The 25,891-nt window shown below is 39.7% G+C and overlaps 1 protein-coding gene across 1 annotated transcript in view; it reads right to left on the bottom strand.

Moving 5' to 3' along the window:
- The window catches only part of LZTS2 (leucine zipper tumor suppressor 2), a 1,975,510-nt gene that overhangs the window by 1,214,048 nt on the left and 735,571 nt on the right, over positions 1–25,891 (bottom strand). The window lies entirely within an intron of this gene.

Below are 25,891 nucleotides of genomic sequence, written 5' to 3'. Positions count from 1 at the left end.
TTACTTATGCTTCTAGTTAGTTAAAAATTACCCATTTACATTCCAGACAAATACTAATCTTACTTTCTGACTTAGCCTTCTACTAACAATTTAACATATTTTAACAAGAACAAACTCTTATAAATTACTATATATAATTTTCTTCATGTAAAAAAAGGTCTGTCCCATTTCACACAAAAACAACTGTGTGTGCTTGTATGCATAGTGTTACATACCTTAGCAGGTGAACTAGAAATGGTTATCTGGGATGTTCTCAGAGGAAGGGGTTATTTCTACTCTCTAAATGTAGTTTTCTAATGGACATGTTGCAAAAATGGGGAGTTTTGCACAGCTATACTTTAACTTGTGGGATTTCCCAGTTTTGGATTTTGCAGTCTTTTTTGGTAACATATAAACTTATGAGATATTCTCGTTTTGGATCTAACACAGTTAGTTACTAATGCTATATTATGTTTGTACACTATTTGAAGACTTGCACCCCTGTTTCTTTGGAATTACAACTGATGCTTAATCCTCAAGTTAATTTATAGGAGTTTACAGATTAATATGTCTTTCATTTAAAGCAGATGTCTGTATCCTCTAGAAAATTTACAACTCCAGTATAGTATTTGTAGATGTGCTCATCAAAAATATATCGAAGCCCATTCAGTCAAGACTATGACTGAATAATTTTCCAACAAAAGAATTTATATTTTCTCAGATTTATGGACTGCATGTGTTTTTGTGTGTTGGGGAGGGCAGGAGTTACCCCATGTAAAACAACTTAATCAGCACATTCAAGCTTCAGTTGTAGCACTCAAGTACACATAAATAATTCCTCTGGTACTGTGGTACACCTAAACAGATAATCAGATGAAAGAATAAGTGCATAGTAAACATACACCAGAGTGAACTTATTTGTTGAAGAAAAAGACAGGTAAAATAACTTTTATTTATTTACTTATGGGGGGGGTAACTGAAAAAAATCTGTAGCTTAGGACCATATTGAAGAGTTTTAAATTCTTTTACTAAGGTATCAAATACCTTTTGGCCTAGTGGATTGTATAATAATGTCCCTCAGAAAAGCTACACTCTATTTTAAAGTCCTGGTGTAACCATGATAAAGTGAACGTAATACAGTAGAAAATACAATTTTAATACCCTGAGCCATTCATTTATATAGGTATTCATAGGTTCATAGGTAGATACTAGGCTATCTGCCCTAGGGCATTTATAAGCCTAGCCAGAGTGTATTTGGCTTCCGCCTCCCTATTAGATTAGTCTACTGTGCCTCTGTAAAGTAGGTCACAGAAGGTACACTTTTAAGATTAGTTTACTGTGCCTCTGTCTAGCAGGGACACAGAAGAGATCCCAGGGGTGAATTTGCGATTTCCCATCCACGCGTCCAGATTTCGCTTGAAGAGGGTCAGCGAGGGGCTAAGTCTAACATGAATTGGGATTCTATTCCAGAGTGAGGGGAGCCTCTGGGAAATGAATCTGTCCCTCCAGCATGTCCTATTTATTTTTGTGCTGAGGTTTAGGTCCCTGGAGCGTGTAGCTCTAAGGGACTTGGATTTTTTGAGGTGGAGCATGTCCATTAATTCTGGGTTTGACATGGCTTTGTACGTCAGGCATAGATCGCCTCTGAGTAGGCAGTAAGTGACTGAGTAGAGCTGGAGTTTCTTTAGTCGAGTTGCATAGGACATCTGTTTGTAGCCCATGATCCTCTTGGTGAGGTACTTTTGGGGTCTCTCCAGTTGCTGCAGGTGTCGGGTAAGGTACATCCCAAAAGGGGCACTGTATTCAATTATGGGCCCGATGAGTGACAAGTAGAGGGGCACAATGATCTCTCTTGATCTAGATGTGAACCATTTCGTGATAAGGTGGGCTATATAGAAGGTCTTTCTAACCACTTTGGCAACGTGATTATCAAAGGAGAGATTACTATCTACGTTGGTCCCCAAATCTCTAATTACTTCTTCCGTACTTAATGGATTACCACCTATGTGGCAATTTCTGGGCACCTTGTTTTTCCCAAAGGAGATGACTATGCACTTTTTAGCATTTAGCTTGAGGCCGTGGCTCTGGCACCAAGCACCAGTCTCTGTGAGTCCCTTTTGGAGGATGCTTGTGTCAGCTGGAGATTCGATTATGGCCCCCAGTTTGCAGTCATCTGTGAACTTTGTCAGCCATAATCCACCCGTGTTAGCCTGAACCTCAGAGAAGTATATACCAAACAAGAGAGGTCCCAGAACTGAGCCCTGTGGGACGCCACTTGTAACTGGTTTGGATTCGGACATGGCACCTGCGATTCTGACCATGTGGGTTCTATCTCTGAGCCAGTTTGCAACCCATCTTGTGATATAGGGGTTGATATTTAAGCTGGTGAGCTTATTTATGATGCCCGAGTGGGGTAGTGTGTCGAAGGCTTTTGCGAGGTCCAGGTAGGCTGTGTGGACTACCTTGCCCTCATCTATGGCTTTGGTAACTGTTTCAAAGAAATCAGCTAGATTTAAGAGGCAAGATCTGCCCTTAACAAAGCCGAATTGGGTAGGGTCCAGTGTCTGGAGGCTCCCAATGTCTTTGCTTATGAGTTCCATGATAATACGCTCCATAGCTTTACAGACCAGACTAGTCAGGCTTATGGGGCGATAGTTTTATTCCTTGTCACTCTGATACAAAACTAATTCTGAAAAAGGGGGTATTTTGCTGTAACAAACTTCAACTGGTCATAAAACGACTATATTAACCTCATGAAAACTCTCTTGATAACAATAAAAGCTGACTACAAACCATCAAGCCAGGTGTTTCATAACTTTGGAGAGGAATAACGGAGAGAGAAAAAGAAAAAAAACAGAGGATATAACATGACTACCTTCTCAGTTCTGGAAACAGAAAAGGACACTTAACCAGACAGCAATAACTACACAATAAATCTTCAAACACAGAAGAGGAGAGCTGTTAGAATTTTTAACACTGGAATGCACATTGGGTTTGTTTATTTTTCTGATCAGCCCACTGCTTTCCAATTAAAATTGGAACATTTGGTGTGCATTCCTCTACAGCTCTACAGAATGTTAAGGATGAAAACTAAAGAAGGGTGAAACTCCACTCTGAGAACAATATACTTTCTCACTGAGCAGTATTGCACCCTGAGAACAATACTTTCACTTTCCCACTGCACAGTATTACACACTGAGAACAACGCTTTACTTTCCTGCTGCACAGTATTACACCCTGAGAACGATACTTGTATAATATTATGGCTTACAGAACAGTGATTTATATCTCTTATTTTATGTAAGCTTCTTGAGGTTTTAGTTTATTTTATTACTGAAATTTCACATTTGTGCATGCAGACCTTGGCAACTCTTAATTAGCAATATGGTGTGTAAGAAAGAGTATGTGTGTTAGGGAGATGACTCATGCACACAGGTAAAATTTTTTAGTTGTACTCTCCTCACACCTTGAGCAACAACAGACACTTTGTTTTAATTTATTTTTGCTGTTAGATCAAACAGAAAGTACAGTTTTGTACCTACCATAAATGTAGATGTTCGAGTGTTTACCCTGCTGCAGTCATCACACTTGGGTTATCCTGCCGTCAGGCGGTCCCGCAGTCAGCCGGAATTCCAAAGTCTTGGTCCGGCGTCGGTTGCTGTCGCCTCTTCCCTGACGTCAGTGCACCAGGGGTATATATAATGCAACCGACGCCATTTTCTTCAGTTTTTCTTGCCCCAGATGTCAGGTGCCCCCAAAAAGGTGGTCAGAATTAGTACCAAATGGAGTGAACACTGCACAAACACAAAATCCCTTCAGCTATAAGCAAATACATCAGTAAGGCATAGAAGAGATTTTGCCAGTAGATCAGAGGGGATGGAGGGAGAGTAACCTGGACTGCAGCAGGGTGAACACTCGAACATCTACATTTATGGTAGGTACAAAACTGTACTATGTTCATCGTGTTACCCTGCTGCAGTCATCACACTTGGGTTGAATCCCAAAGCTAAGGTAGGGGGGAGGTATCATAGAGGGTTAGTGGAGGCAATAAGGCTCTGCAGAACTGCAGTGGCGAAGCCCGCCCTGGACTTAGAGTAAAGAGGTAAGTGATGGTGTTTGGTAAAGGTGTGTACTGAACTCCAAGTTGCAGCTTCTAAAATTTCCTTGGTTGGAACCCCCCTGAGAAAGGCTGTAGAGGTAGCTGTTGCCCTGGTAGAGTGGGATCTAATGGTAGCAGGGACTGGTTTCCCATGATGGGTATAGCAGAAATGTAAGCAATGACCTATCCATTTAGAAATGGTTTGCTTAGATATAGCCTTCCCTTGAGAAGCTGTAGCATAGGATACAAAGAGCTGGTCAGTTTTTCTGAAAGCCTTAGTTTTGTCCAAGTAGTAATGAAGCTGCCTGTGAATGTCCAAGGAATGCAGGAGTCTCTCACCTTTGTTCTGTGGATTGGGGAAGAAGGTGGGTAAGTGGATGGTTTGATTCAAAGCTACACTGGAAACCACCTTAGGCATGAAGGAAGGATTAGTTCGCAGAGAAACTCTGTCTTTATGAAAAATGAGGAAAGGTTCCACTGCCATTAGTGCCTGTAGCTCTGAGAATCTCCTAGCTGAAGTTATTGCTAGGAGCAGGGCAGTCTTCCATGATAGGAACTGAAGATCTGCAGAGAAAGCTGGTTCAAAGGGAGGTAGCGTTAGTTTTTCCAGAACAAAGTTGAGGTCCCATGTTGGTGTAGGAGCTCTTCTGGGTGGTCTAATGGTTTTTGCCCCTCTGAGGAACTGTCTTAGAAGAGGATGTGAAAATAAAGGTGGATCCGTGTTGTAGTGAGCTGAAATAGCTGAAGCATGGATTTTAATTGAGGAAAAGGAAAGACCTTTATGCAACATCTCAGCTAAATACTGTAGAATGTGAGGCATGTGAGGCTGAATTGTGTCTTGGCCTTTAGCTTGGTTCCATGCACAAAACCTTTTCCATTTGTCTGAATAAGCCTTCCTGGTGCTTGGCCTCCTGGCTTCCAGAATAACATCCAGAACTGCTTGTGAAAGAGGAGCTGGTTGGATGTTTAGTTGATTTGCCATGCAGCCAAATTTAAAGTTTTGAGCTGGCTGTGAAGAATCTGTTTGTTTTGTTGTGTTAGCAAATGGGGTATTTGAGGCAATATCCAATAGCGGGTACCAGTGCTGGTGTGGCCAGTCTGGAGCTATGAGAATCAGTCATGGTCTCTCCTTTTTGACCTTCAAAAGAACCTTTGTGAGGAGAGGTAATGGAGGGAAGGCATATGCTGTCAGATTTTTCCAAGTGAAAGAGAGAGAGTCCACTTTCCAAGCTTGATGGTGGAATGTCCTTGTACAAAATTTTGTCAGTTGGTAGTTTTGAGGACTGGCAAACAGGTCTATATTTGGAAGGCCCCATTTTTGAGTTATCATTGCAAATATTTGTGGATCTAGTTTCCACTCGTGGGGATCTTTGATGTTTCTGCTGAGTTCGTCTGCCAATTTGTTCTTCTGTCCTGGCAGGAATTGAGCTTGTAACTGGACTTGGTAGGCCAGAGCTGTGTTCCATAAGATCATTGCTTGCCTGCATAGAGGGTATGAATGTGTACCCCCTTGCTTGTTTATGTACCACATTACTGTGGTGTTGTCCGTCTTTATTGCAAGTTGTCCTGGATGTAATAGATCCTTGAAGACTGTCAGAGCTTTCTGTATAGCTAGCATCTCTTTTTGATTTATGTGCAGATTTCTTTGATCTGCAGTCCATATGCCTTGAATGCATTTTCCTGCCATGTGTGCCACCCAGGCGTAGTCTGAAGCATCTGTTGTGATAGTCTGCCTGGCTGGGGGCAAGGTGAAAGGCTGACCCTTGTTGAGGTGAAATGCCTGTGACCACCATAGAAATTCCTGTTGTAGGCAGGGCATGAGAGATATCATTGTGTCCAAGCTGTGGCTGTGTTGAGACCATACGCTTTATAGGTACCACTGTAATTTCCTTATATGTAGCTTTGCAAATGGTATTATTAGTATGCAAGATGCCATGAAGCCCAAAGCCTGCAGAATTTTTCTTGCAGTTAATTGGGTCTTTGTTGCCATTGTCTTGAAATATTGAGTCAGTTGTAGTTGCTTGTCTGGCGTAAGATAAGCCTTCTGGGCCATTGTATTCAAGCTGGCACCCAGGAATGTCATTTTTTGTGAGGGTATTAGTTTTGACTTCTTTTTGTTTACTGTGTACCCCAGGCAGTTTAGTAGATGCTTTACAAAGGCCTGATGATGTAAGAGAATGTATTTGCTTTCTGCTTGGATAAGACAGTCATCCAGGAATGGATATATTTGAATTCCTTTTTGTCTGCAGTATGCAATTACTGGTGCCAGGCATTTTGTGAAAACTCTGGGCGCAGTAGATAAGACAAAGGGCAGTGCAGAGAATTGGTAATGGGTTGAACCTGCAATGAGATGGAGGTATCTTCTGCAACTTTGTCTGATAGGGACATGCAGGTATGCCTCCTTGAGGTCCAACGTTACTAGCCATGCTTCCTTGCCCAACATGGGAAGTAGCTGCTGTAGTGTTAGCATCTTGAATTTGGGTACTTGTAAGTAAGTGTTTAGAATTGAGAGGTCCAGAATTGGTCTCCAGGCATTGTCCTTTCTGGGCACTAGAAAGAGTCTTGAGTAAAATCCTTGTCCTAGCTCTCAAGTAGGTACCAGTTGAATGGCTCTCATGTCCATGAGAGCTGTAATTTGCTATTGTGCCTCTGCCCATTGATTGTGTGGCAGGTTTGGCGTTCCTCTTTCCATTGGCAAGGTGTGAAAGTGGAATCTGTATCCTCGTAAAATTATGTCTAGGACCCATTTGACCTTTGTGAATATGTGCCAGTTGTCTGTAAAAAGTGAGAGTTTTCCCCCCAAGGGGGCTGCCAAGAGAGTTTTGCTTGGCCAGATGAGGTGCAAGTCATTGAGTTTGCCTTCTGGTGGATTGAGACCTGTCTTCTCCTCCCTTCTGTGTTGTAGTGCCCCATTGGCGAGGTTTATACTGGGCTTGTGGTTGTCCTCTGCCCCTTGGGCATCTATATTTACCCCTCTGTGGTCTGTCAATGGCTGGAAAGGACCACTTTTTTGTTGGCCAGTTTCTGCTGAAGCGAGGGGGTTGTACTTGTAGGAAATCTTTGACTGTCTGCATAGATTTTGCCTTATCTTCCATTTTCTTTAAAACTTATTCTGCTTTAACTCCAAAAAGAACATCCTGCTGTAAGGGAGCATCTAGTAGTTTTGCTTTAACATGATCAGGCAGTGTTTGTTCCTTTTACCAAGCATGCCTACGTATAACAGACCCAGTGACAGCTGCTCTGCAGGAGGCCTCCAAAGAATCAAACCCACATTGTAAGGTATGTTTGCCCACCTGCTTAGTGGTGTGCAACAGATCCTGTACTTCCTTCAATTCAGATTGTTGAGGGAGAGTGGTTATTCTTTGCTTTAACTGAGAGATGAGAAATTGCTGATACTTAAGCATTTGAAACTGACAATTCAGTGCCCTCATAGCTAGTGTGGCTGAGGTGTAAACCTTTTTCCCCCACCTGTCTAGTGCTCTGGAATCTCTCTCAGAAGGTACTGGGCTTTTAGCCATAGAAGCCTTAGCCCCCTTGGGACCCTGGGAGATAGTCTCTGGGTCCGCTACTGGGCTTTTGTAAAGAAATTTGTGGGAATCAGGCACTCTGTAGTATCTGTCGGGCTTAGCCGGAGCAGGAGGTAGAGAGTCTGGGTTGAAACTGGATTCTAAATAGACATCATCTACAATGTCCAAAACTGGTGGGATGGCAAGTGGTCTGTTTTGGGGGAGTAAAAGAAACTCTCGGAGCCTTTTCTTTGAATCAGAGTAGTCTTGACCTTCCCAGTGAAAATGTTCCCTTATAGTGTGTAAAGTTTCCCCAAAGGAGTAGTCTTCAGGAGGAGAAGCTGAGGGAATAGAGTCATTAGCATCAGAATCTTCATAAGGAGAGAAAGAATAGTCTTGGTCTTCAGAGGAGTCTGAAGAAATGGACATTTGCTCAGAGGAAGAAAAATCTTCCTCTTGTCTAGGCCTTTTGTCAGGAGGGGGCTGTGAACCCCTGATTAAAGAAATCAAATCTTCAGCCATTTTGAGCATCTGTTTCTTAGGCATAGGGCCTTGAACAGGAGACTGAATTGTAGTTCTTTTAGATTTAGAAGGAGTCTTCAACTTAGAAAACGTGTTAATGGAGAGAGTTATCGATCTGAAAACGCCTTCAGAAACTGATTGTGTTTCTGAAGCACCGACGTCTTTAGAAGCAAAGTCGTCGGAAGGGCCTGAAGTAAAAGGCTGCATCGGCCTGGTACATTCCGTCAAAATTTCCGTAGTGGTCTCGGGTTCCAGATCTGCGGTAGTCAGGGGCTGCGTCGGAGCCTCACTGAGGACCGGAGAACCGGAGATCGGATCAGCCAAGGCCTCGGAATCTGGCTTAGTCCTGGGCTGCCTGTCCTTATCCCTGCATTTTTTTTGCACGCCAGTAGTCGGTTGCTCCGACGGCATGTTGTAGTTAAATTTCCTACCGAAGTAGTGTCGTGTGAAATCAAAGCGTCTTTTAATAGTACGCTTATTAAACCTAGCACAAAACTGACAAGAAGTGACATCGTGGTCTGGGCCTAGGCAAGGTATACAATAAGAATGAAAATCCTTATGAGGTATTTGCTTCCCACAAGAAATACAATTGTTAACTTTTTCTGACATCGGTCTGAGGCAAGAAAAGTTTCCCCAACGGGGTACTTAGCTTTATAGAAGACTTTGGTCTGAAATTCGAATTTGAAAATCTCAGGAGTCGGCCGACCGGCACTTGCGAACTGCTTCTGCTTCGGGCACTGTGCGGCAAGAAAGACTGAAGAAAATGGCATTGGTTGCATTATATATACCCCTGGCGCACTGACATCAGGGAAGAGGCGACAGCAACCGACGCCGGACCAAGACTTTGGAATTCCGGCTGACGGCAGGATAACCCAAGTGTGATGACTGCAGCAGGGTAACACGATGAACATCTGCAACTACATTTGTTGATTAATACACTCAATGCATACATAATATCTTTCCTTCCTTTCTTCAACAAATATAACGAACACAATAGCTATCATAGGCACCAAGACTCCAGCATTTCAGACCAAAATCCACATAAGCAGGGTGCAATCCAGACCAGCAGCTAAATAAATATATATATGTAATGACATAAAGTTCAGTCTATTATTTGACAATTATTTGACATATTTTATTTTTTGGGCTTGGAGCAAGTGTTTTTTACGTAGATAGTCCATATTAATGTAGTTAGGCCATCTGTATTGCCTTTAAATGTTGTTTACAGAAAGTTTTTGACATTGCAAGAAGCTTCCATCTGACTGAACACAGAAATGCAGAAGATGTCAGAGTAAGAAAGATAGGTTCATTCACTCGATTATTTTTGCTGCTCACTGTAAGCCTTCAAATACCTTGGCTATGAACAAGGGTATACATGAGAAAGAGACAAAATGAAGTCAAGGTTAATGTGACCAAACACAAATTTGAGACTAGCAATTAGGCAAAAAATGAGACCCTACAAGAGTTACACAGGAGGGGGTTTAAGCCATCCTTGATCAAATACACCAAATCAACAACCAAATCAGGTAATATGAACAAGGTGTGTAAAGGAGCAGTTTTATTTTTAAATTTCCTGTGATTTCTCACCACCATCTCTCACATGCCACCCAAGCCAGATTTTTCTGGCCTCTTCATTATTGTGTTACCTTTTTTGAGTGTCCCTTTTAACTACATACTGCATTCTATGCAGAACGATCCCTGCCTGCAGTAAGGTCCTCATTCCTGGTGCCACTCTGATAATTTGAACATGTATCTCCTTAACCCTCCCTTCTGTTCATGTACTAGTATGAAGCTAGAGTAAACACATCACTGTGTTTCCACTTAATATGCCTGAGGGAACTATAACTGTCAGATGTGGCATTCAGCATCCTTGATCACTCCAAGCACCCTAGTTATCAGATATTTAACAGAACACCTCCCAATTCCTCCCCATGAGAAAAGAGACTAAGTCAGGGGGCCCCTGCCTTTCTTCTCCTTCCTGACTGGCCCTTCAAATGGTCTGGGTTTGTTCCCAAACCTAGAACACTAGTGGTATGATTAGCCGGCCTCTGTCTTGGCCACATGACTTATTGAAAAGGTACAGGTTTGAAAAAAAAAAAAACAAAGCCAAACAGAGATGTGAACATTTCCATTTCATTTTGTTTGTTCCACTTTCCTTTATAGGGTGTATAACTGAAGACCCCCGTTTTATTTGGAGTTTGTCTCAGTACCTGTACATGACTACTGCCCTTCTTTGAATTGCTTCACTTCTGACAACATATCTGAGAAACTGATTTAATGAAAGACGTGTATTAAAAAGTCTCCCCAGTAGCAAATCATTGGTGGAGCTCCTCCCTTACCACTATATCTCCTCCCCTCCACTGAATAGAACACTTAGCATAATTATCCTCTGCTTTCTTCCTCTGTCCTTTCACTGATATAAATACAAGCTTTTTTCTCTCTCTATGTTCTTTACTCCTATCTCACACTCAGTAGTCTCTCTCTCTCTCTCTCTAGTAAAAAAAAAAAAATACTAGTGTATTGCACTCTTACTATGTAAACCTCACAAGATTTCTAAATTGGCATCGACCCTGCTACTGTGTTGCAAATGTATTTATACCGATGCTTATATCACAACATACATTTATAATGCAACTGTATTTAAAACTTATCTCTACTACTGCTGGTATTAGACCTTTATAACCAGCTGTAATCATCCATGCTTGTTTCTATTCTTTGTATGTACTCACTATTGTATTTTTGGAGCTTTTCTCCCTAGGCCTCTGTTGAAAGAGGGCTTGTTTACCCAGTCATACTATCCAGGTAACGAAAAGCAATAAATAAATAAATAATAAAAGTTGACAAGCATAGAGCCTGTTCTCAGAGATATATATGTTTTGAAACAGGCAGTAACTATAATGCACTGGAAACCCATTTAAGAAATTGGTTGTTGTGCACGAATAAACAAAAAGCACTGAATGCACTTCAGACTATTGCTGCCTGGGAGCAATGTGAAAGTACTGAAGTCATACGGAATGAAAAACAAACAGTGGCACAGTGAGTAAGACATCGACGAGTATATATGACTGCAACGTATTCAGGTGTGTGCATAAACTCTCTTATTCTAAGCTGAAATTACTGAACAAATAAATATCAGCAAATGTTGATTAAGCTGTGTTCCATTCAATGTAGTGTCAATGTGTTTCATATTCACACCTGGTTACAATCAAACGGTGTGTTAAAAAGTGAGTATCTAAGATTATGTCTAGAATTTGCTGGTCCTTGGTTATGGTTATCTTAGATAAGGTAGACTTAGAGAAGTAGCCTCAGGCAGACCTATGGAGTAATCAGGACTGCCTTGGTGGTGATTCTGGAGTCTGCCTCCTGGAAAACTTAGGAGGTGGTGCCCCAGGAGAGGCAATGAAGTCTGATGCATGGGCCCTTGTTCATTCTGTAAGGGCTTCTTTACAGGGTAGTGGTATGAAGAGAATGAAGTTGAAGTCACCAAAAGCACCCTCCATAGTGCTCATCTTTTGTTTTCACTTCTGTAAAATCTTTGAATGGGTCTAAGAAAACCTGACAAAGAAGGAAATGATTCTGGAAGGTAGTATGCAAAATTGCCTGAATCAGTTCTCTATTAAAAGATGGAAGAACCATAATCTCACAATCGTCTGCTGACATTTTCAAGCTTCCTACATATGGTTGCCACACAACTGAAATTACAGTTGGTTATATAAAAACCAACAGACTCCTTAATATGAAAATCAGGGGGCTCTACCAGCTTTTTAAGAATGAAGTCTACAAGTAAGACTGAAATTGCAACAGCTGAAATATAGTATTGAAGGACTTTATGTCCAAAGTAGCAACGGCACCAGTGTCCACAGTTCTAAACTTCTACTGGCAAGGTTGAAATGTTCTGTGATCTCTGGGTCCTTTTAAAAGATCATATAACATATTGCCCTGGAAAGTTAAGAAGTCACTGTATTCTGTAGGGTATGTAGAGGTCAAACATCTTCATAGATAGAGCTAAGTCAGATATTTCCAGCCAGTGTAAATGCACTTGTATCCTGAAATTACTTACTGATTAAAGACTCATTGATCATTGCATATGTTACTAACCATGGATTACAAATAAACAAACAGATACATAGAAAAACAGCCACCATGGTTTGAAGCCATGCATAGATAGATGGGCACCATGGTTTGATGTTTCAAGGTTCTTACCCTACCTCTTCAGATGCTTATTCATCTCCTTATGGAGTGAAAGTAGAGGGTCAATAGGTGCCTGTTCAAGGAGAGGTCATTAACAAGAGGTCTACAAGAATGAGAGATCTTATTATCCTTGTCTCTCAAAGAAAAACAAAAGGATAAAAGGATAAACATTCTCAGACTCTATTTCACAGTGAAATCAAGATGGATAGGGAAAATGTTGTTACCCCTAGCTCCAACAAGAGGTGACATGAGTTACAAAACACACTCATTAAATGGCAGCTATGTGCTGGGTATTGGGGGATGGGGCCCCTCATCCCAGGAAGTAATAAGATAAACAGCACAAAAGCACCTCTTAAGGAAGCCTTAGTAAACCTGCAAAATACAAACAACACAGACTTCCACCAAATCAAGAAAAATCTTTAAAACCCCCAGTCTTTAACAGAACACATAAAAACACAAACTGGTGATGAACTGCAGGTCAGATGGGAGAAGCGCTTTCAGTTAAAAAGCCTTCATCAGATCCTGTTACACTGACCTGATACAATACTATTTAAATAAAATCCACGAACTTTCAGCCAATAAAAACAATCTTTAGTAAACACACCTTCATTGAGCCATGATGTCACTTCCTATTCAAGTTTCTGTCTTTTAGCATGGGTTTAATAGGAACTACTTGATTAAGTCCTGGGGGCTGATTCGCTCTAAAATTCATGATCCACTTAATTTCTTCCTTTTCGGTTTTATTGATTAAATCTCCTCCAAGTAAGTTGGGATGTATACATGAGATTACCATAAAAGAGAACAGATGTCCTGAATTCTCTTGCACATGAACAGAAAGAGCATTTGTTTCTATTTTATTTTTAATATCTAATTGATGACGAAGTATCCGTTCTTTAAATTTTCTATTTGTTTTTCCTACATAGTAGATTAATAATTAATAAAGCTGCAGGCTTTGCAAAAGCCACACTTTCGAGTGCCCATTAGCGTTTTTCCATCTGTCTTTTGTTTATTAAAAGACGATGGGAAATGGACATTAATAACTATAGGAAGAGTTATATCATCTTTTACAACAGATTTGTGGATGATATTCTATTCTTATGGAATGGAGGATAGGAACAGTTGAATGGTTTTGTTAATTATTTAACAAACACAACTAGCTTTTTAAGATTTGAAGTGAAAACAGCAGAAAGTGACATAGAATTCCTGGACGTCAAAATTCTAATGAACAAAAACAACAACAAAGAGATTGGTACTACCTTGTATAGAAAACCAGTGTGGAGGAACCACATGCTACACTATACGAGTATGTACCAAGACACATTTCTCAGAATATTGTTGAAAATCAAGTAACTAGAGTGTCTAAACTCTGTACAGATGATGAAGCATTTCTAAAAGTACAAGACATGCTGTTACAAAATTTTGCATCTAGAGGTTATTGAAAAATTTATTTTGAGATACTTGCTTGCTTACTTGTGTGATGGATCTGCAGTGTTCTTCAGGGTCGAGAGCTTGCTGGCTGGAATCAGTCTGGTATAATTGCATTTCACAGTCTGTTGCATACAGAACTATAAGAAGAATATACTGATGAGAGAATATACTTTTTGCACTTTTCTTGCTTTAAGAGCAGTATAACTTTTATAATAAATAAAACTGGAAAACTGTTGCAGCTTAAAAAAAAGTACTTCAACTTACTTTACTTCATAGTACAGAGATGTGAGAGATATAACATTTTACTTTACTTTTGTGTCTCTACCATCCCTCTCTCTAACATAGCTGGATTATACAGCTCTTTATATACAGTTTTAGTGAAACAATACTAAGCTTCCTTGTTTAACAATGTCTTGTGAGAGACCAGCTTGACATGACCTGTAACAGTGTCTGTATGTCCAGAAAAAACATATTTTTGAGGAAACACATTTAATGTTATATTATTTCTTGTTTATTTGATTATCCTGAAACTGTAGAACATATGAGCATATAACATATTGCCAATGCTGATAAGCATATCCTGTTTTCCCATTTTTTATGAAGAAAAGAAAAACATATTTCAGAGATCAGCTTTTGTCTTTTCTGACACTGTGAGTGTTTATTATATTTTTTGTATAAAATCTTTTAAAAAAATCTGTTCTTATGTCATATCCTGTTTTTCCAACATGAAAAACATCTCACAATTCTTTAAATTTTTTATTTTTTTTTTTTCCTGTGTTTTTTACAGTCTGTAAAAAAAATGTCCAAAATTGATTCCTTTTTTACCAAGCCATCCATCATTATTTAGTATGATCACTGATCATTTAAACTTCTTTGTTTGTTCTGCATTTAAGCAAGCCTTTTCTTTCAGCATATTTACAACATAATTAATTTCAGATTTATATTCATAAAATCTAACAGTTATGATAGAAGAAAATTAGAAATTAGTAAACATCAAGCAATGGCTGCTCATCATAATAAGGGACAGCCATACTACTCGAAGAAAACATCTAATATTGTTGTGTCTTTTGGCTTTTCCCGGTTAGGGGTCACCACAGTGGAACTCCGGTCCACTAATGATTGGCAGTAGATTTTTATGTGCTGAGTTGCCAGCCCTGACGCACAACCTTCAATGAAGGTACGCCCATTCACGCATGTCTCCACACAGAAGATGCTCTAGCTGTGAATCGAACAGGACAACGTCTTACTGTGAGGTGACAACGCTACCGCAGCACCACCACCGCAGTTGAAGAAAACATCTAATAGTGTAAATAAAAAAAATGAAATAGTAATCTCAGGTGCATGATGACTTCTAGCACTGACAGTTCTGAGGTGTGTGAAACCATTAAAAAGTTTTGGCTCATCCTTACTGCTGATAGCAGAATTAGGAAAATAGTAGGAGGTAAACCTAGCTTTTGTTTCAAAAACAAGAACGACTTGAAGGACCTGCTATATAATAACAATGGCAAATTTAATAAACAAAAGACAGATGGAAAAAAGCTAATGGGCACTCGAAAGTGTGGCTTTTGCAAAGCATGCAGCTTTATTAATTGTACAAATATTTTCACACATCCTGTAATGAAAAAATGCTTTAAATTCTATGGGTTTGCAAATTGTAATACCAAGAATGTTATTTACCTTGCTACCTGCAACTCATGCTGCATCTACTATGTAGGAAAAATGAATAGAAAATTTAAAGAATGGATACTTCATCATCAATTAGATATTAAAAATAAAATAGAAACAAATGCTCTTTCTGTTCATGTGCAAGAGAATTCAGGACATCTGTTCTCTTTTATGGTAATCTCATGTATACACCCCAACTTACTTGGAGGAGATTTAGTCAATAAAACCGAAAAGGAAGAAATTAAGTGGATCATGAAGTTTAGAGCAAATCAGCCCCCAGGACTTAATCAAGTAGTTCCTATTAAACCCATGCTAAAACACAGAAACTTGAATAGGAAGTGACATCATGGCACAATGAAGGTGTGTTTATTAAAGATTGTTTTTATTGGCTGAAAGTTTGTGGATTTTATTTAAATAGTATTGTATCAGGTCAGTGTAACAGGATCTGATGAAGGCTTTTTAACTGAAAGCGCTTATCCCATCTGACCTGCAGTTCATCACCAGTTCGTGTTTTTGTGTGTTCTATTAAAGACTGGGGTTTTTAAAGAATTTTCTTGCTTTGGTGGAAGCCTATTTTGTTTGTATTGTCCCAGGATGTGTGCACCAGAGGTTGCAGATGGTCATGTGAGGCTTGCATGGGTTCTATACAGGTATTAATCTGTTTTCCACAATGGTACACTCCTGCATACCTACATACATCAAAACTGCTCCCTTCACACACGGAACATCAGACACATGTTCAATACTTGGAGTATCTCCATAAGCCTGCCTAGCATCACTACTCTGTTTATGAAGCCATTCATAATTTGTAATGAGAGGTGAGCAGTTTGTGATGTGCAAGCTCCCTGACATGGAGTTTAAACCCTGAGGTTTCTAGGGGGAGGGGAGCTCAGCAACTCCCTTTACATGAACTGGATGGGCATTGTGCAGTAGATGCTCTAGTGCACTGCTGACACCTTCAGATGCATCCCGCAGCTTGCTTGCTGGGGCTACATCTCTTCTGGTCACTTGTCAGCAACAGATTATAAGAACATGCTCAATTACTCACCTGCTGCAGCAGACTAGGTGACAGAGGAGAAATCAGTGGCCATATTTGTGATATCCATTTATCTAGTGGAGCACTGCAGTGGAATTTCTGAGGGTAGGCTTTGGTCAGTGCTTGATGTCTTCATCCTTTACCTTCTCCCTTCTTTCTGGCCTGGACACACTATCAAGTGAAGGACCCTTCTGCCCTTTCCTGGACTGGCCACTGTCCAAACTCACCATCTCTCCTGTAGTGGTGTATACCTTGAACTTCTCACATATTCCTTGGGTGACTAGGTTAAAGTACTGACATCTGTGGCAATTTCTCACACCATGCACCTCTCTAAGACAATAACAGTTGTGGCAGTACAGGTTCTGGCGATCTGATAAATGTAGGAATGGATAACAGTTTAACACTTTTGAGGTTTAAGATATAGGAACTCTGCAACAATGTAGATTATGACAGAGACTCAAACTGTAAGAATGGCAGAAGACAATTATGGAACACAAGGAATAGCATGGCCTTATAGCACAATGCCTGATATAATGACACATACACACCAGGTAGTGCATTCAACCCTGACTTGGGGAGGTAGAGGAATTTTCAGAAATGTACCAGTGTGGAGATTAACAAAACAGGAAGTCCCAAAAACCAAATCAGAAGGTTCATAGGTAGGTACTAGGCTATTGGCCCTAGGGCCTATATACACCTAGCCAAAAGGTACCCTGGCTTTTGCCACCCAAGAAAATTATTTTCCTGTGCCACTGTCGAGCAGAGCCACAGAAGTGATCCCTGGGGTGAATGTCTTATTTCCCATCCAGTCATCAAGATTTTTCTTGAAGAGTGCTAATGAGGAGCTTTGTTTAATATAGATAGGTAGTTTGTTCCAGAGTATGGGAAGTCTCTGGGACAGGAATCTATCCCTCCAGCATGTCCTGTTTATTGTGGTGACAAGGTTTAGGTCCCTAGAGCGTGTAGCTCGGAGGGATTGAGATTTCTTTAAGTGGAGCATGTCCAAAAGCTCTGGGTTTGACATTCACACTTTTTGTCTTTTAATCCACAGAACCATTCAGAATAATAAACACCGGTTATATCAAGCTGCCAGAATGATTCATAAATGAACTGAGACCACTTACAGTCCATGGCTCCCTCAGTCCCAAGTTCTAGCAGTTGATATAATGTATTCCACTACAGAAGGAGTTAAAAAGTCATTTATACACAACTATTATTCAAATGCTTGCAAATAAATATTAGACCTCGTGAGGGAAGACTTTTTCAGGCTATTTTATTTCAAAAAGACATCTACATAGCATATAACACAATGCATGTCATGTGAAGTGTTAAAAAGGAGTACAATAACCAAAAACCAAGAAACAGTGACAAACAGGACAGGAGGCCTTCACCACTTTTATATCCCATTATTACAGATATAGTAGAAAATTTCATGAAAGTGGACTGCTATGACTTACTTAGATTTATAAAAATCCTTCTACACCATTTCAAAGGAAAACACTTATGTTTGTATTACATACCCTGAGAGTATGGTACAAGATGGTTCACTGGAACTAATGTTCTGGGTGGCGAGTGGTGCAGCAGTTAATGTTGTCACCTCACAGCCAGGGGTTATCCAGTTCGATTCTCAACTGGGGTGCCTTCTTTATGGAGTCTGCATGTTCTCCCTGCATTTGTATGGGTTTCCTCCAGGTACTCCAGTTTCCTCCCACATTCCAAAGACATGCATCTGGAGTGTTCATCCTCAGGCATCTGCTGAAAATAGGCTCTGTCCTAATCAGACTTTCCCAGTCAACAAATGTTAAATAAACTAAACATTGGTAACTGAAAAGCTAACAGAGATGCAGTAAATTGTGTTCTACAAGCACTGAATAAGTCAAGATCAGTGAATGCCTTTTTCATGACCCAGCACTGCTTTAATAAGGTTACAATCCCCATACTTTCTCCCATCCTTTCTCCCATCCTAAAGCCACAACTGTATATAAAACGTGCAAGAGGCAGAAGAATTATGCATTACTCATACACCGTTGTGCATGCTCATTGACTTCCTAGTGACCAAGTCTCTCACTAAGTGACAGTGGTGGGAGGAATGTACTTTTAGGGATCTGAACCTTTAGCATCATAGTTTAATGTTATTTTTGAGAACTGTTCTCAGATAATCAATTAACTAAAATTTTACTGGTAGATATTTGTTTAGTTTTGTGAGAAATCACAAACCGTTAATGATGCAATAATGTATTTTGCAGTAAATGTAGAACAGCTATAAACTAGGTTCACGTAGCTGAAGATAAGCTCTGCAGAACGATATCAGACTCAGGGTAATGTAGTTCTGCAGTAATCTCATAACTTACAGATGCAATTATGCTAAAACAGTTGGCCACATCAATGCTGATTAGTTGAAAAAAAAAGATTAATAAGATGAAATTAAAAATGCATCCAACTATCAGAAAGTCCACTATAAATGCACATTTGACACAGTTATACATTTTATAACTTTTAATGTGCAGAACATTCTAGAGCAACAGGAATAACAATAAAACTATAGCATGATATCAGCTTTGTATATGTAATCTCAAAACTATCAAGAACAATATAAAGTGCCATAAGCATAACTTCCATGAAAATCTCATCACCCCAATTTTATCACTGCAGATTATGTGATGTAAAAGATGCTTAGATTTGAGTGTGAACATAACTCTACAAAAGGATTAAAGTATTTCTGCAGTATCCATCTGATTCACAAACAATAATGCCTTACAGGGTATGTGTTAATGTGTAATTAATGCCCTTCCAGGGGTGTAGAGGCCCTCCGCCGATTAACACACACCCTGTCAGGCATTATTGCACTTAGAGAATGGGATCTATGTAAAACTGTTGTTTTACTTGCTCAATATATATTTCTTTTATTACTATATTATTTTTTTTAATATATTTTGGATGTAAAGTAGTTCCTCTGCCTAATGCTGCTAAGTTGCTGTAATATGTGTAAATGGTGTTAGAGAAAACATTTTACATCCAAAATATATTGTGTTTAAAACATATCTAGATATTTGCTTTATTTTTTGGTCCCTTGCTGAATGGATTCTTGCCAGTCATTTGGGGATTGAAGTCATTAATTAATGACACACATTTGACTTTCAGACTTTATTTCCCTCAGAAAAATTCATGTTTGTTTGTTTATTTATTTAAAAGCTTTTCCTGTTTTGAAGTCTTTGTTGTCCCTTTAATTCAGGGATTATCCACATTTCTTGAGATAAAAGGTGGAGAGGTACACAAACCTCTTATTTGCTGCTGCAAGCACCGTCTCTCCCTCTGTAACACAGACACTGCCCCTCCCAACTTACACACCCTTGCTCCTTCAGAAAATGTATGCTTACACAAGCCCTATTGCAGCCTCTTATGTTTTTTTCAAACAGGAATATGCTCCTGTTTTCATCCTTTGCTCCCCCTTTATTTTAAGTTTTATACATTTAGCAAAGAGAACAGAGGTACATAAACGTAAACCTCTTGAATGGTGCTGCTGCCAGTGTTGGCTCATTCTCACTCTTCACACTCTCACACACCTCACTTTCATGCATGCATTCACACACACACAGACAGAAACATAAATACACACGCAGAAACAAAAACATACATATACACACTTTTTTCTTATTTTACACTTGCAAAACAGCAAAAGCACTGCTTAGTGAGTGTAAAATAATGGCTCGATCATTCGCGCATTCACTCACATGCACACATACACTCACACACACAAACACACACACTTGTTTTTCTTTTCTTTTTTTTAATATATTTTACACTCGCTAAACAACAGAAGTGCTGCTTAGTGAGTGTAAAATAATGGAGGCCATTCTGTTTCCTTAGTCTGAGCTCCATGGTGGCTTGGTATGCTGCTGTGAAGCATCAGACATGTTTTTCAGTGGGCATTACTTGTACATTAATACCCTGATGGAGAATGGTACTGATGTACAGTAAACCCATTCTCTAAATGCTTTTAGTATTGTCCCAATTCAAAATTATCTGACATGTCATAGTTATACAAAAGCTCAGCTTTATTAAATACAAGTTATGTACTGTAATAAAAGTGCAGCAACACCATGTTTTCAGAACTCAATGTGTCCCTAAAAATATTTGAAAACAGAATCATCCAGAATGACTGTGTAAGAACTCCCAATAAGAGCAGATGGTCAAAGATGATCAGAGCTCCAGTAGTCCTTGCTAATGAGAGTTCCTTTGCAGAAGTTGTGATGTCCAGATCAACTTCTAGAGGTCAGTGTGCATCTCCCTACAGATCAGGTAGACATACAACACTTAAGGATGTCAGGGCAGTCTCTATATAAATCAGATATTTACCTGCACTATTTTAGAACTTTCTTTCCTAGCATGACCATAAGGTATCTGCCCTATTAGACTCCAGGCAAGGACTTAAATGATCCCATCCAAGCAGGGACAAGTGTGGATCAACATTTAGAGAAATAGGGTTCCCAAAGGCTGTCCAGACCTGAACAGTCCAGATACTTTAGAGGAAGAAGGGAATGGGTGGTAAACTGACCCAATCCAGGATGCCGAAGAACAGAATAGGTGGAGGGTTGGTGGGAGCAAGTACTATGACAGTGATCCACAGTTTTAAGTTCTTAAATGACTGTACTATATTCTTCTTATGTATCACTGTTGCAATAGTATTTACCACTGGGACAATCCCCAAAACATAGGCGATTAGGATGGTGGACAGGTTACTAGGAAACAGACGCTACAAAATGGCAGCTGCAAACCATGCCCTAGCCTTGGAAACAGTGTCTAGTCTATACTGTTTGTAAAATGTATGAGATGATGAAGGTAGATGCCTCATGAATAGCTTGTGCACTCACCCACAGTTGCTGTTGTACACCTACTGTTATGAGCTCTCATTATCTCTTTCAACTTCTTTCCATGATGAGGGCAGAAACCGAGCAAGCTGCAATATGCCAACCACTTAACAACTGTTTGCTTAGAAACTGTTTTCCCATTTACTAGATGTAAGAGGCAAAAATAATCTAAGCAAGGCCAACCTTAGGTGAAATGGCAAACTAGATGAAGAGTTCATCAGTGCCTCCCCCACCCCACCCCACCCCACCCCCCACACTCCAATCTCTGCCTCCAGTCACTGGTTTGTTCCTTTCCCATTACAACCTCTCCACATCATCCAGATTATTTTTTCTACCTTTTCTCACATCTTGTCTTACTCTTTAGTTTTTTCCTGTATCCTTTCAACACACGTGCTGAGGCAGATAGCACTTCAATAACTGAAGGAAATAACTGAATTAAAATAGGGGTTTAGGGTACATGTTCTGAGGTGCATTTTAGTGGTTAATCCAACCTTTTCATCCAGTGATGGCCTGAATCATGACTAAGGAAAGAAATTCAGTCTTGCTCTACAACTTTGCTTTCTTCCGGCATTCTTTCAATGCAGCCTAACAGTTCAATAGTGCAGCGCGATAACTGTAGTATAAATAATCAAATTATGCCACGGGCCTGGAGGCTGCTAAGCTCCAAGAAGCCATGTAGTTATAGATTCTCTGAGGTGCATTTTGGAGCTATTTTCCAACTGGCTGATCCGATCATGGCCTGAAAAAATCATAAGTAAAAATGCAGTCTTATTTTTCTTTCAAGACAGAAATAAGCTCTGGCTGACAAAATATGAGTTCACAATAAGCTGAGAAGGCAAATGCTTGCAAGAATACATAAATCATACCTCCCTAGCCCTTCCCCCCCAAAAAAAATTACTTAGGATGAAGGCACAAATGGCCACAGTCATATATCTTAGATGGCTATTGTTAAATATACTTAAGCTGCATGCCTCCTCACCTCTACCCCCAAAAGACAACCACCTTCCATGTAGCACTCTGTTGGAGTAAAACTGAAAGAGAAAACTGAATACAATAACATATTTCAGGCTGTCGCTGTTAGACATATACAACAGCATGCCCTTTTACCCTGTCCCCCCAAAACAGCCAGCTATATATGCACTGGATGTTTGATTGTGAGGAAAATGAAAACAAATAATGCTCACAGTAATATACTGCAACTTGTTGCTTCTAAACAATACACTGCCCCTAGCCAAGCAGTAGTGAACCTCTATGCACACCACTGTGGTCTGTGAGGAACATTAAAGAAATAATGTCGACAACCACCCCAAACACTGCATCATCCTTTTGTACTCACATCAGATGGTTGATTGCATGAATAAAGTAGTAAATCAGTACACTGTCCCCAGTATCCACACATAAACCACAGTGACCTTATGTGCACACCTCTGAGAAGGGCCAATTTTAGATGATATAAGGTTCACAGCTGAGCTTATTATTAAGCCTCTGCAAAATCTACTTATAAAGCCTGGGGTGTGGGGGGCTGGCAGAACCTTAGAACCTCTGAGGATATGGATGTTCTTTGATGTATATTATGTCTTAGTCTGAAAGAAAACAACTTGTTGTTTTGCACACACACACACACACACACACACACACACACACACACACACACACAGAGCCAGATCTATCACAAGGTATAGTGACTCTTCACACAAGCACACATTATGCTAACATTGACCCTGACAAGATAGGTCTATCACAAGATGTGCCTGAATGCACGCACACAAACACACAAACACTGCACATGTTCTTACAAGCAAATTGGAAAAATGCTAATTCGCCTACATCACATCTTTGAGGTGTTAAGGGAGCCAGAGAACACAGCTAAACTGTCACAGACACACAGAAGAGGCCACAGCTAAGAACACAACCAGAGCTATGTGCATTGAGATGTCAGTGCAACTCAATGTGCCACTGTCAGTCATCAGCTACATTCACACCCATCCTGCTCCTGTCAGTCCACCAAAAATAGTCATGTAAAAATGCTGATGCTTGTTGTAGAATGACAGATGTGTTGTACCTTTAAGAAGCATTTCCAATATCTGAGTGTGCATATAAATACCAAACACGTGTTGGCTTCAGTGCCATTTTTAAGTGCAATCAGAATGTTAACTTCCATGTGCATGATAGCTAATCTCTTTATAAGTTAAAGTTACTTAACCTCAGTTATGCTGTGTTTGTATATAATAAAGCTGCTTGAACAAGAACCCACGATGCTTCCTTGTTTTATCCTGACCTGGTGAGCAACATGGTGTCAGAACTGGGATGGCAAAGGCTATTCTACAGAGCCACAAGGTGCAGAGGTAATGGCGAAGGCAAACTAAAAGAACCGAGAGCAAAAAAGGACCAGAAACAAGTCAAAGTAAAGAGAACACACATAAATGATTTATTTATTGAAATAGGTTGAACAGAGCATTACAAGGGCACAAAACATATTGTTAAGCAAATGAATAGCACAGAAACATTTATTAAGCAGACAGGAAGTAGAAAATAGCACATTAGTCAGACAAAATGTTTGAAACTGAGTTATTTGATAAAACAAGCATTAGAAAAGTACATAAAGGGATTAGAATTGGCTCAGAATTGTAAAACGAGCATGTTTAGAATTAAACTGACCACAAGAAAGTATAATGGGCACAAAAATAGATTAAATCAGCAAAATAAATATAGCAAAAGGGCATAAAAGGCACATTAAGAAATTCAACGAGCAAAATGACTAATACTACGCGCAGAAAAGGGCAGATTGAGTATAAATAAAGCAAAGGCAACTGCATGTGTTTTGGCAAATTACTGTTTTTTGGAAGAAATTAGTACATTGTATTGACTGAAGCCTTCAATAGCATAACTAGAGTTGTTCAAAGTATCTTAAGGTCTGTAAAAGTGCTTACAGTGTGTGCTTATTACTGTGCATTAAGTCTGAAGAATGTGTTGTGTGTAAAGTGCAACAATTTCATGACGTGCAGTCAAGTGAAGCTATTTTATAAAGTTTCTTGTGCCAGGGTGTGTCTGTTCACACACTGCCTCCATTACAGAGTGTCTCTTGCACTATATATATTTGTTTGGCAAAGTGCAGCCATTTTGGGGAAATTCCATTGTGCTGTGTACAGTTTATTCACAAAGTGCCATTACTTCAAAACAGTTTATTGCTTTGAAATAGTACATTCACAAAGTACAGTTACTTCAAAATGTTTCTTGCCCTCAGCTTCTACTGCTCAGTTTATTCACATTGTGCAGTTGTTTGAAATGTTTCTTAAAATACTGATAAACAGCTTTGGCATTAAAGCGATTACAAGACAAAGGCTCATACAGTAAAATGATGATGAATGACTTTAGCATTATTACTTTACAAGATAAACAGCGTGTATAGTAATTTTATAGCATGTGGCTTTATGGTAAAGAGATTTCAAAGTGTTGCAGTGCCCAGGAAACTTATTTCGTGAAATTCAGTCATACAAAGGCTCATTGTGTTGTTACAAGTACTGGCATAAATTTGAAGCACATGTATATGTGTATGTACAAGTATGTGTATTTGTGCACAGTTGCAAGAGTTTTCAGGGAGATATGCCAATATGGCAGAAGGATTTCGCAAGCGACAACCACTTGTGTTTGCAGAGAATTGGAAAATATTTGAGCAAGAATATGATATATTTAAACAAGCAGCTTATTCTGATAAAGATGCATGTACCAGGCCATTCATTTTGCTGAACCTAGCAGGGTCAAAAGCCACTGAAAGGGAGCATTCAGTTGTCTATGCACCAGCAGTGGATGAAAGTGAAGGAGAAACTCATTGTGTTGTTGTGTGGGCTGAATTATGGGAAGACACTGAGTGTTTAATTTAAAGTGCAAATTCAGTGAAATCTGTAAACCTCAGACTAATGTTACACTAGAGAAGCATTTGTTTTACATGAGAGATCAAAAGCAAGGGGAAACTTCTGCAGCTTATATTACTGACCTGAGAAACAAAGATAAAACTTGTAGGTTTGGTGGTTTAAAGAATGAGTTAATGAAGGACAGTCTCATGTGCAGTATTAATAATGCTGCTGTGAGAAAGATTTTGTTTCATGACAGTGATTTAACACCGAGTAAAGCTGTTGAGATTTTTCAGATTCATGAAGTTACAGAAAGGCACACAAATATGCTTGCTAGTGATAAAAGCATGGTTTCAGATGGATCCAGAGCTCATGTAGACAACATGCAACATGTGACAAGCAAAGGCAGGCCTAAGCATGTGGCGGCAGCAGCCCCTGTGGGACTTCCAGGTAAAACCCATAGCCTTCTAGCACATTCCAAGAACAGTTCAGTTAAAGGAGCATGCTCATTGCAAAATCAATGGTATCAAGTGCAAAACAGATGTTGCTCAGTACAGCAAAAGAGTTAATCAGCAAAACCCAGTCAAGCTTTATTGTTAACTGTCACAATTGTGGTGCCAAACACAAGTCCAGAAGAGAAAAGTGCACGCCATTTGGTCAGCAGTGTCACAAGTGTAAGAAATTGAACCATTTCCAAAGATTTTGTAAATCGAGTAAGCCTCGCACTGTTATAAATAAGGGTCACT

This window comes from Protopterus annectens, chromosome 14.part0 (assembly GCF_019279795.1).
Source record: "Protopterus annectens isolate FY-2018-M chromosome 14.part0, PAN1.0, whole genome shotgun sequence".
Lineage (NCBI taxonomy): Eukaryota > Metazoa > Chordata > Ceratodontiformes > Protopteridae > Protopterus > Protopterus annectens.
Note: the sequence above shows the minus strand (reverse complement) of the source record. Positions and strands in the feature narration are given on the sequence as shown.